The sequence below is a fragment of the Petaurus breviceps genome, unplaced genomic scaffold (assembly GCF_028583685.1).
Source record: "Petaurus breviceps papuanus isolate PSGF00001 unplaced genomic scaffold, PetGlider_PUasm1.0 90804, whole genome shotgun sequence".
NCBI lineage: Eukaryota > Metazoa > Chordata > Mammalia > Diprotodontia > Petauridae > Petaurus > Petaurus breviceps.
In genome coordinates, this window is record NW_027187348.1 from 11,254,328 (window position 1) to 11,270,159 (window position 15,832).

Sequence of the window (15,832 nt, forward strand, 5' to 3'; positions counted from 1 at the left end):
ATCCTTTTAATTTCCTTAATCTGGTTGAAGTGTTTATTGGCAAAGTGGACACCAAATCTTGAATTTAGGAACTAATACCAAAGTACTCCAGTCAGTTTGATATTCATAAAAAGAAAGCATGTACACTTACCAGGAGAGGGAATTGTTTTCATAGTCTAATTAGCAAATGGTTAAGTTTTTAAATCCCAGGTGATTTAAGCTGATCCATTCACACACCTGAATTACCCTAACAGTTTGGTAGGACATAACACCAGTTAGAAGTATGTACAGATTCCAGCATAATCCTATGGAGATTATAGATTCCTAAAGGCTATTAGAGTACAAGCTAGAAAGTTTTAAGTAGGGCCTGGCAGTGGGATATGTGTCTTGTCCAAGGTCCAACCTAGCTTACGTTTAAACACTTAAGGTTGGCCTAAGGGTGATGAACTTTTTTGGTTATGGTGGCACTCTGGAAGTCTACTAAGCAACAGAAAGGTTGTGATCTGTTTGGTAGAAGAAGTACCCACAGCTTTGAAATTATAGCTTCCTTGATGTGTCTTTGTGTGTACTTTATGTGTACTTACATATTCTTAAATGGATCTGTATTGTTATCCAAATGGGTATTCTTTAAATTTAATCTGAGAAAATCTTGCCCTTGTGGGTTAACCCAACATACCAGGGCACCTTCCTTGAGTTTTGCTGATTCCTTGAAGACGTTCATGTACATGTCCATTATTATCCTTCAATCTGTACAGTGACCTTTGATTACATTTTTAGCAGTATTTCATGGGATATTTGGTCATCATATAGTGCTCATGGCATGCTATTTTGTGTATGTAAACCTAATTTTAAAAGCTACCTTGTGCCTCATGTCAGTTGCAAGCTTCATGTCGCTTCAAGTTCCCATCGCCTTCTAGCCCTCCATGCTTTCTGAGTAGAGTTTGGATTATCCAGACACTCGTATGTTTAAATTTTAAAGAGCTTAAGTTTCTACCCTCCTGAAATTGGATTTGGCAATATAAATGAAATGCTATTATCAGCTAATAAATACAGGGATAATTGGATAGGTAATTGGATAGGCTTTCAAGATCATCTAGTGTAATCCCCAATAAGAAATTATTTTTGAGTTTTTTTGAGATATTTTCCATACATCCCCAACCACCCTCAAAGGTAAGTAGTGTTATCTATCCTAGAACCAAGGGTCAGACTAGCCAAACTTTGTCAGTTGCTTGTTTTTCATGCTTGGATTAGATTTGGATTCTTGGTAGTATTTCTTGATAATAGGAACGTGAGGTATTGGCCTATGAATAGAACTTGTTCCTTTCTATGTGCTCCCAGCATATTGAAACCTGAGGGCACAAACATAAGTCTGTCTTCTCAGAGACACTTTGCTAGGTGTCTTACAGTCTAGATATCTGGCAGCACATTCCCTCTGGATCTCATTTTTCTTTCCTTTACCCCTAGGAAATGCTTAAGGAATTTTTCAGCTTGATTCTTGGTGAACGAGCTTACAGTTTTTATAGCTTGTGGCTAATTTTGAGTAAAAGGTATGTTTGCTCTTTCCAAGATAAGTGTTTGTTAGTCAGCTGTAACCTTAAGGGGTAAAAAGATGGTGTAACTTGGTTTAGGGCACAGATTCATTTCTGAGAAGACTTCTCAAAGGGTTCTCAAAAGAGATATAGATATATAGAGGTAGATATACATACCCATGTGTATATATATATATATATATACTATGTGTGGGATTGTTCACTACAACCTGACTTACTGACTTCTGGGCCCTTTGGCCTTTGCCTTGCAAGGTAAACAACCTCTGACTTAAGAGCTGGGCCTTATTGTGAAAACTAATGATTAATAAACTGCTTGTGTCTCAGCTTATTTAAAGATAGAAAAAAGTTACTTTTGGTAGTATTTGTAGGCAAAATACATCTTTGAAGCTTTTCATGTTCCAAAATACAGCCAACCTTTGCCAGGGTAAAGGAAAAGAAAATGTTAAATGGAAGTATAACGTAGAGCCTTCTGATACATATTAGCGGTGGACCCACGGGCACATCAGTTTCTCAGTGTTCCTAAACAGTTCTCTAAGAAGGACCACAAATTACAGAGGAGTTGTCAAACTTCATTTGTATGGGGAAATTTCCATAATAGAGCTCATGTTTGCTGAAATCAAAGATCTAAGAAGGGGAAAAAAAGGTAGCAAATAAAATGTAGTTGAAGAGGTTTTGTCTTTTTTAATGGAATGTTAGAGCTTAAGTGTTGAAGGAAGAAAAGATAATAGCATTCACCTTTTTTTTTTTTTTTAGCAAAAGCTGAGAAAAAAAATTGTAGGACCACCTGAGGTTTAATAACACCTGTTCATCTCTGGAGACCTTGGAACCTGTCTAATGTTCTAATGTAAAAGATATTTTTGTCATTTTTTAATTGAAAACTTCAGGGCAGGTAATGTTCAAGAAATCATCCCTATAACCTGCCATTTGGGACCAGGAAGTCCTAAAACCCAATGTAGATAACAATTAAACTTAGATGCTTGACAGAATAATGTAGGTGAGAGAAAAATAATATGGAAAAATACCAGTAAAAGATTGGGCATAAAGAAAAAGTGTGTGGCATGTTGCTAAATAGTTACTAAAACAGAGGAAGATATTGTGGGAATGGAGTAAATAATAGAACAATAACAGGAATAAAAAATAGTGATTTTGTTCTTGTGTGGTTTAACAACTTTAAAAACAAATCCCTAAACCTTTTACTTGGAGGTTGAGATGGGGATTGGGAAAGATACTTCCTTGCCTGATTTACTAATCTGAGAACGTGAGAGCATGGCATATTTAATATTAAGTTAATGTTAAATTGACATGATCAATATTAATTATTAATACTAATAATATTAAATGGCATGTTTAATATCTATTAAGCTTGCTATCTAAAAAAGCATTTTCAGGCCTTGTCAATTTAATTAGCTCTAAGTTCTAAGTCTCATTGCAGAGATAAGCTCTGCTACTTGTCTGTATGACCTTGGGGTATCTAAGCCTGATTCCTTTATAAACGGATGAACCCTAAAGTCCATTCCAACCTATGATAGCTAATCCTGAAGTTCGGTTTTCAAATCTCTTCATGAATACATGGCTAAATTTATTTTTTATCCTTAATTTCCTTCAATTGCCTTGTAAATGTAAATTGTAAATGCAGTTATTTGAAGCAGAAAAAAGTGTTATCCTCATGAACAAGAGGAGCTCTTAGCACCAATCAAATCTTGTCATGTAAGTGGCTACCTATTTCGCCTGTGCATAAGGCAGGTGCTATTTCTATTCAAAATCACTAGTTAGTATTGCGGTTATTGATTAGCCAGGATGTTTCAGATTTCCCAGGTTAAAGGATGTGACAAGTAAATACTTCCATAAGAATCCCCAAAGGATGGAGGCCATACCTATGGAAATTTTTGATGGCTATCAAAAATGTGTGTATCTGTGTGTCTGTGTATATGTGTATCCATTTCCATAAAATTAGTAAGTTTCATATGAGCTGTTGAAATCCATAGCATACTCACTGCAAATCTGGTGGATTGAGTGGTGAACCTGGAGTAAGAAGTCTTCAAGTCCTAGGGGTAAATTTCCTGAGGCAACTCAGGGATACAAATAAGAAAAAGAAAGACAATCCTTGCCCTCAAGGAGCTTACTATCTTTTGGGGAAGACTACATGAAAGGATGCTTGAAAAGGTGATGAGTGGGGCGGCCAGGTAGCACAGCGAGTAAGAGCACCGGCTCCAGTGTTGAGAAGACCTGGAGATCGAATCCCGGGCTCAGACACTTAGCACCCACCCAGAAACACCTGGCCGTGTAACCTTGAGCAAGTTACTTAACCCCGATTGCTTAATAAAAAAAAAAAAAAAAAAAGAAAAGGTGATGAGAGTTGGGTGGAGGTTGGGAGAAATGTACCCAGTGCCAGGATATGATGTCCAATGGAGTGCAGTCAGGTGGGAAACTAAGAGATTGCTGGCTAAGACATCCCACTTCATTGGAAGTTCTGGAGGAGTTCTCCACCTTCTACTAAGAGGGCATGGGTGCTGGTAAGGTGTGAGTACCAAAGCTGATGTGATCTTGAAGGATAATGAAGTTTCTGGTGAGGAGATTTCTGGAGTTGGTGATGGAGTAACTCAAAGGAGTACAACTAGGTGGGAAATGAACAGCTTTAAAAACAAAAAACAAAAAATCCCAAAACATTTTCTAGAACAGAAAAAGATTATCTGTGAAGCCACAAATCGCTATTATATTCAGCATGATTAAAAAGAAATGGGATGCAAAACATTCAAGATACTATTTTCAAAACTCTGCTGCTTGTCTGTTTTCTTCAAAACATCCTCTTCTGTTCATTTTAAATGTTTCAATAACTTTTCTTTTTTATTTTCTGGCAATGCTGTGCTTACTCTTCCATCTCCCCAAATGAAAACAAACAAAAAACCAACCAAAAAAATAACCAAAAACCCCAAACCCTTGTAATTAATAAGTATAGTCAAGGCAAAACCATCCCCATACTGACATGTCTGAAAATTTATGTGACATTTGGCAACTTGAATACATCACTTCTCCATGAAGAAGATGGATAGTGCTTCATCACCGGTTCCTTGGAATTTCATTTAGCCAATGCATTGAACAGACTTCTTAAATCTTTCAAAGTTGCTTTCCTTTACAATGTAGTAGCCATTGTATACACTGTTATGTGGTTTCTGTTTACATCATTCTGCATCTACTCATATAAGACCTCCCAGTTTCTCTGAATCCATCACTTTCATAATTCCTTACAACAAAATGGTATTCCCTTACATTAGTATACCACAGTTTGTTCAACTATTCCCAATCTTTGGGGGGATTGCTTTTGTTTTGAATTAAACGACAAAAATAACAAGTTTCTATAGATTTTTTTTTATACCTGTGGTTACTTTTTCTTTGATCTCTCAGGGGTATAAGCATGATAGTTGTATTATCGGATCAAAGTATGTGTATGGTTTAGTGATTTCTGAGACAACACCAAAATGATTTCTAGAATGGATAGATCAGTACACAATTCTACTACAACACTACATTAATATGCTTGTCTTTCTGCAGCCTCTCTGTCAACTGTTATGTTTTGTGCATCTCTGCCAATCGTGGGTGTGAAGTTTGAAGTGAAATCTAAGATCAATTTTAATTTGCATTTCTTTTATTATTTTAAGAAAAAGGACCATTATTTCATAGGACATATTATTTATTTCACAGCTTGCTTTCAAATTCCTCTGTTGCCTGTAATATCTCCTGATGGGCAAAAGAGGGCAGCAAAGTCCACTAAATGATAATAATTCTTTTAAGGTTATTAGATGTCTGAAATACAAGAGGCAGATATAGACCTCTGCTTTTGATTTACTTAAAGTAATACCAACGAAATGAGAGAGAAGGGGTAGTATTACATTGGGGTTACCTGGCTTGACTGCCAGAAAGGTCTGCATACATAAGAGTCCCATGGCTTTCCTCAATGATTTGAGTTCATAGTTCAGATTGTCTTCCCCAAAGATGAGAAGACAGATTGTTGTTGGGTCTGAGGTTCTCTGAGGATTCCTCTTTTTATTTTTATTTTTTTAAGTCTAGTATTTAGTGTTTGGATTGCCTTATGCTATAGTCCTCAGGATGTTCCAAAAAAGCTTGGGATGCTATACAGTACTCTCTTTCACCTTATTTTTTTTTATTTTTTGGGTTACTCGGTCTGTTGGTGGTATTTTTTTTCCCAATGCTTTATTAACTTCTGGTTTACATTATTCATTTCCGCCAGATTTTGAGTTACAAATTTTCTCCCCGTTTTTCCCCTACCCACCACCCCAAAATAGAGGTCCCATAGCATATCCCTCCTCCAGTCTGCTCTCTCTCATATCTTCTCCCATACCCACTTCGACTTTTCCAGTAGGCCATGGTGGATCTCTATGCCCCAGTGCCTGTATATCTTATTCCCAAATTACATGTAAAATAGTATTAATAATAATATAATAATACATAAATATTTTTAAACATTTGATTTTAAAACTTTGAATTCCAGATTCATTCCCTTCCTCCCTTGTTAGCCACCCTTACTAGGAAGATAAGCAATTCAGTATAGGTTGTTCATATGAAGCTATGCAAAACATTACCATAGTAGATATATTGTAAAAGATTGACTATATTTCCCTCCGTCCTATCCCAGCTCTCACTTGTTCTATTGTCTGCTTTAATCCTATCCCTTTTCAAAAGTGGATGCTTCCAACTTCCCTCCCCACCAGCCTGCCCTCCCATCATTCCCCCTCTCATCTCCTTCCCCCCTACTCTCCTGTAAGGTGAGATACCCTATTTAGTGTGTATTTAATTCCCTCTCTGAGCCAAGTTCAATGAGAATAAGGTTGACCCATTCCCTTTTGCCTTCCTATTCTTCCCCTCCATTATAACCATTTTCCCTCGCTTCTTCTATATGAGATAGTTTCCCATTCTGTCTCTCCCCATCTCCTCTCATTATATTCCTCTCTCATCTCTTGATTTCACCTTTTAAGTATAATCTCTTCCTATTAAATTGGTCCTGTGCCCTCTATCTGTGTATACCTGTACACATATATACACACATTCACATATGAATTCATACGCACATATACCCTCCTACACACACACACACACATATATTTCTATTCTCTTCAACTATTTTCATACTGAGAAAAGTTGGGTCAGTTACAATTATCATTTTCCCATGTAGGAATGTTAATAGTTCAACTTTGACAAGTTCCTTATGATTCCTTTTCCTTGTTTACCTTCTCATGCTTCTCTTGCTTCTTGTATCTGAATGTCAAATTTTCTATTTAACTCTGTTTTTTTCATTAAGAATACTTGAAAGTCCTGTATTCCACTGAATGATCATATTTTCCCCTGAAACATGATACTCAGTTTTGCTGGGTAGGTGACTCTTGGTTTTATTCCCAGCTCCTTTGACCTCCGGAATATCATATTCCAAGCCCTTTGATCCCTCAGTGTAGAAGCTACCAGATCCTGTGTTATCCTGATTGTGTGTCCACAATATTCAAATTGTTTCTTCCTGGCTGCTTGTAATATTCTCTCCTTAATCTGGGAATTTTGGAACCTGGCTATAATATTCCTAGGAGTTTTCTTTTGGGGATCTTTTTCAGGAGGTGATCAGTAGATTCTTTCAACCTCTATTTTGCCCTCTGGTTCTAAAACATCAGGGCAGTTTTCCTTGAGGATTTCTTGGAGGATGATTTCTAGGTTCTTTCTTTGATCATGGCTTTTCAGGTAGTCCAATAATTTTCAAATTATCTTTCCTGGATCTATTTTGCAGGTCAATGGTTTTTCCACTGAGATATTTCACATTGCCTTCTATTCTTTCATTTGTTTGGATCTGTTTAACAGCATCTTGATTTCTCATAAAGTCATTAGCTTATCTTTGCTCCAATCTAATTCTGAAGGAATGATTCTCCTCAGTGAGCTTTTGAGATTCTTTTTCCATTTGGCAAATTCGGCTTTTTAAGGCATTCTTTCCTCATTGCCTTTTTGAACCTCTTTTGCCATTTGAGTTAGTCTATTTTTTAAGGTGTGATTTTCCTCAGTCAGGCTGTTGACTCTCATTTCATAATTTTCTTGCATTGTTCTCATTTCTCTTCCCAATTTTTCCTCCACTTCTCTTATCTGTTTCTTAAGGTCCTCTATGGACTGTAACCAGCTCGTATTTTTATTTGGAGCTTTTGGTTCAGGAGTTCTGACTTCACTGTCATCCTCCTGTTCCATGCTTTGATCCTTTTTGTCGCCAAAATAGGAGTGTAAAGTTGGGTTGCTCTGTTTATTTTGCTTCATTTGCCTGCTCATGTCACCACTCAATCACTTGACCCCTGGGTTTTTTGCCACAGTAGGACTCTGCCACCAGCCAGGGGAGCTTCATTCCAAATGCTGGGATTTTCTCAGATGCTGGAGGTATTAGTTAGATGCCCTCTCAGAAGCCTCCACATGCTCTGGCAAGCTGGTCGCACACCCCAGGGCCTCCACCCTAGATGGCAATCCAGATCCAAGCAGGTTAAAGCAAGAGCGATTGCCCCTCAGACTGGTTGTTTGTTCCTCCTACATTCTGCAGGCCAAGAGCTGAAGCTGCCATGTGGCAGCAGCTGCACAGCCCCAGTGCCCTCAGCAGCTTCTCCCCCCAGGGGAAAAGTCCGACCGCACTCCCAACTACTGGATCCCAAAGTCTACATTGCACTGACTTCTCACTTTTTCCTTAGCATCTAAGTGTTGATAATGCTGGTGATCTGGAGTCCCTCTAGCCGGTGGTTGGTCAGGCCATCCCTGGGGCTAAAACCTCTGGCTTGAATGGGGCTAGGGTCAGCTCCCAGAGCTATTCCTGCTGGCTGATTCCTGCCAGCCTGCCAGGCTGTCCTCAGTGGGAGGTTAGTTTCTCTGTGTCATTTTGTGGATTCTGTAGCTCCAAAGTTTGTTCAGAGTCCCCTTTTACATGAATTGGGGGAGGTGGAAGCCGGAGCCTTGAGGAAGTTCTGTTTCTACTCCTCCATCTTGACTCTGCCCTCTCTTTCACCTTTTAGCAGACAGCTCATTTCTTCCTCTATAAAGCCACAACCTCACCTCCAAGAGATATGACTAACTGATATAAACCTTCCTTCACTGCTCAGGTGAAATGTGCCCCCTTCATGTAATCATAGTACTTTTCATCTGTGCTGCTTAGGTTTAATTTTTTTTCTTTGCTCATTTAAAAAAATTAAATTATTTATTTTTAGTTTTCAACATTCACTTTCATAAGTTTTAAATTTTCTCCCTCTCCCTTCCCTCTTCTTTCCCAAGATGGCTTGCAATCTGATGAGGGCTCTACACATACATTTTTTATTAAATACATTTTCACTTTAGTCATGTTGCATAGAAAAGTTATAACAAATGGGAAAAACCATGAGAAAGAAAAAAAACAAAAATAAAACAAAACAAAAAAAAAATAGTCTGCTTCATTATGCATTCCGACTCCATACTTCTTTTTCTGGGTGAGGCTGGCATTTTCCATCATGTGTCCTTTGGAATTGTTTTAGGTCCTTGCATTGCTGAGAAGGGCTAAGTCTATCAAAATCAGTCCTCATACACTGTGGCTGTTGCTATGTGCAATATTCCCCTGGTTCTGCTCCCCTCACTCAGCATCAGTTCATATAAGTCTTTCCAGGTTTGTCTGAAGTCCACCTGTTCATCGTTTCTTATAACACAATAGTATCCCATTATATTCATATACCACAATTTATTTAGTTATTCCCCAGTTGATGGGCATCCCCCCAATTTCCCTTTCTTGGCCACCACAAAAAGAGCTGCTATAAATATTTTTGCACATATGGGTCCTTTTCTCATTTTTATGATCTCTTTGAGATACAGCCCTAGAAGTGGTATTGCTGGGTCAAAGGGTATGAACATTCTTTGTAGCCCTTTGGGCATAGTTCCAAATTGTTCTCCAGAATGATTGGATCAGCTCACAGTTCCACCAGCAATGAATTAGTATTCCAACTTTCCCACTGGTGGTTAATTTTTTTTTTTTTAAGCAATTGGGGTTAAGTAAGTTGCTCAAGGTCACACGGCCAGATATTTCTGGGTGTGGTGCGAAGTATCTGAGCCCGGATTCGATCCCAGGTCATCCCGACTCTGGGGCCGGTGCTCTTACTCACTGTGCCACCTGGCCGCTCCTAAGCAATTGGGGTTAAGTAACTTGCTCAAGGTTACACAGCCAGGTATTGGTACTTAATTTTTAAAGAGAATTAATGGACCTTATTCCATTACAACCTCAAAACTACCCTGTGAAGTAGGTAAGGCAGGTGGTGGTATCTCCATTCTAGAGAAATTGAAGTTCAGTGAGATGCCTTGCTCAAAGTTAGCCAGTTTAAGTTTCATGGTATTATAAGATTTAGAGCTGGCAGAATCTATGAAGATCATTTAAGGTCAGTTTAACTTACTTTTTACAAATGAGTATGAGTGACTAGAGCACTGGATTTGGAGTCGGGAAGACCTGGGTATGAATTCTGCTTTAAAGACACACTAGCTGTGTGACCTAAAGTAAGTTATTTAACTTTTCTTTGACTCAGTTTCCTCAACTGTGAAATGAGGGGGTTGAACTCAAAGGTCTTTAAGGTCTTTTAGCTCTAAATCAATGAGCCTATTATCCTATAAACTGAGGTCCAGAGTGGTAAAGGAACTTCACTAAAGTTGCTTGTCATGCAGATATGAACTGAGGTCTTGACTCTAAATTCAGGACTCTAATGTCATTTTTTACCCTCTACTTGGAGACAGGAAGGCTCTAGGGAAGGAAATGAGTACCCCAGGATGGGAGGATTTACCTTATTCCTCTCTGGTAAGAGAATGGGCTAAAAGTATAGGACTTTGTGAAAACTAGGAACTAAGACTACAGAAGGGAGAACCCAGAGATTAAGGAAGATGTTTGGCAAAGAATACCAATAGAACTGGGGAAAGAAATGGCAAGGGTGTGTAGAAGAGGATGGACGTTGTTAACAAGTTATCATATTATATGTAAAAATAGTGACAAGTTGCAGGAGGAAAAGGTTCAGATGAAAAGGAGTTAGCTGATTTGCATGAGAAGCTTTTTATGCTACAGCATTCGAACTTTCCTTTAGAAGAGCAAGCTGGAAAATTTTAGGTGGCAGAAGAAAAGGCTGCTGTGAGTTTAACTCAGAAAAAGAAAGTAAAAATTAACAAGAGGAAAGTGCATGTAGCCTTTGCACAAGCTGGCCTGATTGGGGCCCAGAAACCTGGGAGGAAGACGTGGGAAGAAAATGAAACAAAGTTAGATGAGGAGGCTTCTAAGACTTTGTGCATGTCCAGTACTAAGAAGGAAGCAGGAGAAAGCAGGGGGCACACAGTGTTTAAAGAAGTAATTGAGCATTTTACTCAGCAGGAGGTCACAGATACTTTAAATCGATTCACCCCAAAATTGGGAGAATCACTAGTATGGTGAGAATCAGTGACAAAGTAGCTGGAGGAGTATGAGTAGACAGCAGAGTGTTTGAAATTTAGAGGTGTTAGTTAGAATCCTTTTATACAACAAGCTTTTAGGGATTACCATATGCTAAGACATAACAATGGAACTAATCTGTTAGCTTTAGCTGTGGAGGGATGCAGTAAGCAGTATCCCACAAACTCTGTGTGCCTAGTGGAGATAGACCTTGGTATTCACTTAGAGACTGTATGAGTAAGTTAAAGGATGAAGTAACAAAAACTGCAATAATGATTGGAGATGCAGATACTTATTATAGTACTCCCTTAACAGTTTCTCATAGAAATGTAATAGTGAAGACTGCTTCCCCGGCTTATAAGCACACAGTTTTGACTCTATTAATTGGGGAAATAAGGCATCCTCTTTCAGAGATGCTGGATAAGATTTCACAGTTAAGTAACTTAGGGGAAGGAGGAAAAGATAAATTTCCTCTAGAGAGAAGAGCAAAGAGCCAGCAGATTCAAAGTCAGAATAGAATAACAAGGAAAGAATTTTTATTGCTTCTAAGAGCAGGGACAGATTATGGAAGAATAGATGGTATTCCAGCTAATGAACTATATAAGATGTACCGAGAAAAGGGGGACTTACTATTAGGTGGAATAGGGAAGTAAGAACTGCCCTCACAGATCTTTCTGAATCAGTGTATCCAAGTTCATCACATCTTCAGGGAGAATAGGAAATTGGCTGAGTCCTAGCTCAGATTAAAGAAAGTACATCTCTAGCCATAATGATGACCCTAAAATTGCAAATTAGAAACAGCAAACATATAAGAGCTCATATATTTTACCATGAATAAGGCTATGGTAGTGGGTTCATGGACTTCAGAAGCATGGCTCATACTATATTTACCCTTCTTCTGATTATTGTTTCCTTATTCTTTTTGGTCTTTGTGTATTTGTTTAACCTGTTAAATTTGTCTCCTCCAGGCTTGGTGCCCTCTACTTGTAAATGACTAACTGCTTGAGTTGGATGTCACCCTCTGTCCAAGACTATTTGCATCACCCCAGAACCTGGCATTGACCAAGCTCTGAATGCCAGCTAAAGAACTGACTCCTCGAATGGGACCTCCCAGGGAAGGGACAGCTTCACACCTAATTTCAGCAGGAAATAGCTGTAGAAGAAGAGACCTTTGCCCCTTACCCCAAGAGATTTTGGGTCCCATTCATTTGAGGGGGCAATGATGGGGTGCTTGTGCTCAAGCCCCCACCCTAAGATATTGTTTTATGTGTTTATTTTGTGTTATCCCTGTTATATTGTTGTAAAGTTCTGTTGATACCATTTACCCCTAACGTCCCATCAGCCTATGTGATAGACATTAAAGATCTTAGGCTGAATGTAATATTAAGGGAATTTGAAAGTGTTCCTTGCCCCTTAATAGCTCTCTGTGATCACCTGGAGCCCATGGTAGGAAGAGCTCACCAAATGGGTGGAGCAGGAAGTGTGGGTGAGGCAGAGCTGAGGGAGAGAGAGCAGGCAGAACAGCCAGTGTGAGTGAAAGAGGGAGGATTTTTGCCTGGGGGAGCTTGTTCGTGAGGAGACCTGATGGAGGGAAGGTTTGGGATGTTTGTGCTCCCTGCATTAGTTGATGTGTATGGACTTTGTCTTAGAAAGAACACTTGGGATGTTGGTGGTTCCTCCATTGGTGATGTTGTACCAAATTCTTTATTACTATGTTGTATTTGGCTTCCTGGTGTTTGAATAAATGTCTTGATTTTGTCTTTGAGGAAGAGAGTCTGTTATATTTTGTAATTCAAACCTGTAAATACACCTGCATATTCATAGCAGTTACTGTGGGTATCACATTGGTGATATACAAATCCAAGCCTGTAACTGAGGTCTCCTGATTAATTGTTTTTCTACTATACCAGGCCATCTTGTTATAGTGATTAACAGATATGAGTTGTTGCTCTGTGTAGGTAAGGGTAGCATCCACATCAAGAATTCCTCATTGGGATGAAATCACAAATCCAGGGGAAAAATACTATACAAAGAGATAACACAAGTACTTTCTCTCTTTCTTTTTTTTTTTTAAGCAATCAGGGTTAAGTAACTTGCTCAAGGTTACATGGCCAGTTATTTCTGGGTGTGGTGCTGAGTGTCTGAGCCCGGGATTCGATCTCCAGGTCGTCCCAACACTGGAGCCAGTGCTCTTACTCGCTGTGCTACCTGGCCACCCCAACACAAGTACTTTCTCTATCCTCCCAGAGAATAACTCCTATAAGTGGAATAAGCTGGCTTGAGTTAGTTCCCTGTGAGTAACAGTCTTTTAGCAGATCATTCACCTGGATTAAAGAGGAGGTTCCTGCTTCAACATGGATTGGACAAGCTGCTCTGAGGCCCCTTCCTATTCTTAGATTCTATGATTTTATGTTAGTAAAGAAGTGTGTTCTTAGCCTTATTATTCACTTTTAATAATCTCTTATTTGATTTTCAGAATTTCTATTTCTTATTATAACTGGGATTTTAAAATTTGTTGATTTTCTAGTTTCTTTAGTTGCATGTTCAATTAATTGATCTATTTCTCTTTCTCAGCTTTTCTGAGCCTCAGTTCCTTGATCTGTAAAATAGAATGACCTACAAAATCCCTCCTATTCCTAAATTCTATGATTAGGTGTGGGGAGTAGAAGGGCAACTTAAGGTGAAATGAAGTACTAGATCTAATGCTCAGGGGTAAGCAAGAACAGTCCCCAAAGGCAACCTTACTCTAAAATATTGCCAAGGGCCAAGCCCTATGTAGGTAAGATTTTCTGGTGTCTATAAAGTTTATAAATACTTGAAGTTATGCTAAATTAAAACTCACTTTTTTCAAGTGAGAAAACTAGTTGGGTGACCTTGGGCAAAATATTTCAACTTTGGGATCTCAGTTTTCTCCTTTCAAATTATGTGTGTGTATGGCAGGGGTGGGGTGGGGATTTCAATTGTATATTCTTCTGATGTTCTTTCTAGCTCTAAGTCTATCTATAAATGTTCCAAATTCAATCCCAAATACCAATCAGACAATTGTCAAGGCAGGGATTAATTTTTTGCTTTTTAAGTCTCTAGCAGAACTTGATTAAGGGAAGAGGGTGCTTGATTTATTGTTTTAGCCACTTATTATTTTAGCTGATAAAGGAGTATATTATGTTATTCATTTCTAGATTTCAAATTCTCTACTTTGAAAACTGTGATTGAGGGTGACGGTGTCCATAGTTCCCAGTCAGAGAATAGTGCCTTTGTTTTAGAGCATATGGGTTGCTCCTGAGACATAAGGAGGAGGCCAGGAAATGAAAACCATGTGGTTGCTGGTTTGGGTTTTGACAACTAAAGCTGACCAGACAAAGAAAAAAGAAAAATTTCCTGCAAAGTGTTCTTGGTTGATTACAATGAGAAAAAAGTAACCCTGCTTTCATTTACTACTTGTATTTGTTCTCAGAGGCTGCTGGGTAGGCAACATGAATTGTGTGCCATTTTGAAGCGTTACTATAAAGTGATAAAAGGTGCCATAATAGAGGTTATTAAAAAAAAAGATATAAAACAACACATGCATCAGACTAAATTATTCCTAGGTATCTTCTAGGGGAAGGAGAGGAAAAGGAGTTATCTGAACTTGATCTTGCTTTCACTCACTGTTGGTCTGAGGCAGCCAAGGGATGACAGCTGAGGTTCTACAGACCCTGCCCAAAGACAATACAAGTGTCAGTCATCCCCCTGGAGGAGACTGGTTATATACTCCAACCCTTTAAGGAAGAAGAAAAAGAAAAAGTTCTGTTTGGCCTTTCATTTTCCTGCCCTTTCCCAGGCTCCTCCTATGTTCAGTATGCTCTGGTCACCACCACTGAGGGATTAAGAGAGAACATGTTCAGAGTGTTACCCTGACTGTATGGATTTGAGCCTGAGAGCTTGAGTGGATCAACATATATAAGAAAGTATGAACAGAGAAAATAGAATAGATGCTTGAAAAGAAATGTGTATAGATAGCTGAGTGGAGAGATAGTAAAATCCCATTTCATCAGTAGGATTAGTAGAAGTGGGTCTCTGTGAAGGTGAAGAAGAGTGTTGTCTTTGTCTTTTTCATTTTTAAAATAACATTGGTAAAAAAATATCATCAAGGCATTAATTAAGGCAAATCAAGAATCATTGGAGTAGAGAGCAGGGGATTGTGAAGGAAGGAAAGCACGTACAATGTTCCAGGCACAAATGTTATCTGATTTGGTCTTCACAGTAGGTGCTATTGTTATCTTCATTTTACAGTTGAGCGAACTGAGGTATACAAAAGTTAAGTGACTTTTCTAGGCTCACATGGGCAGTAAGTGTCTGAAGCTGGATTTGAACTCAAGTCTTTCTGATTGAAGGCCCATTGCTCTATCCACTGAGCAAGCTAGCTGCCTCAACTTGGAATCAGGAAGACCTTAGTTCAATTCTTGCCTCAGATACTTACCAGCTCTGTGTTCCTGGACAAGTTACTTAACCTTCCCATGCCTCAGTTTTCACATCTGCAGGTTGCAACCAAAGACCTGTAAGGTACCTCCCAGTTCTAAATTTATGATCCTGTGTGTGGATTTGAAACCTGGGTCTTCCCTTTCCAACTTATGTCCCATTGAGCAAGTAACTTAAGCTCTTGGGACCTCAATTTCCTTATCGATAAAATCAGAGCATAAGAATAGATGGTTTTTGCTTTATTTAAATCTATTACCTGTGATCCTTTCACTTCAAAGTTATCATAGAAGAATAAAGAAATATTGATTTCTTTGTAATTCAAAGCTCTCTAAAGACCTAGAAATAGATTCTCTTAACAAAATTATAATTTAATAGGGTTTCCTAAACCTTAATCCCAAATATA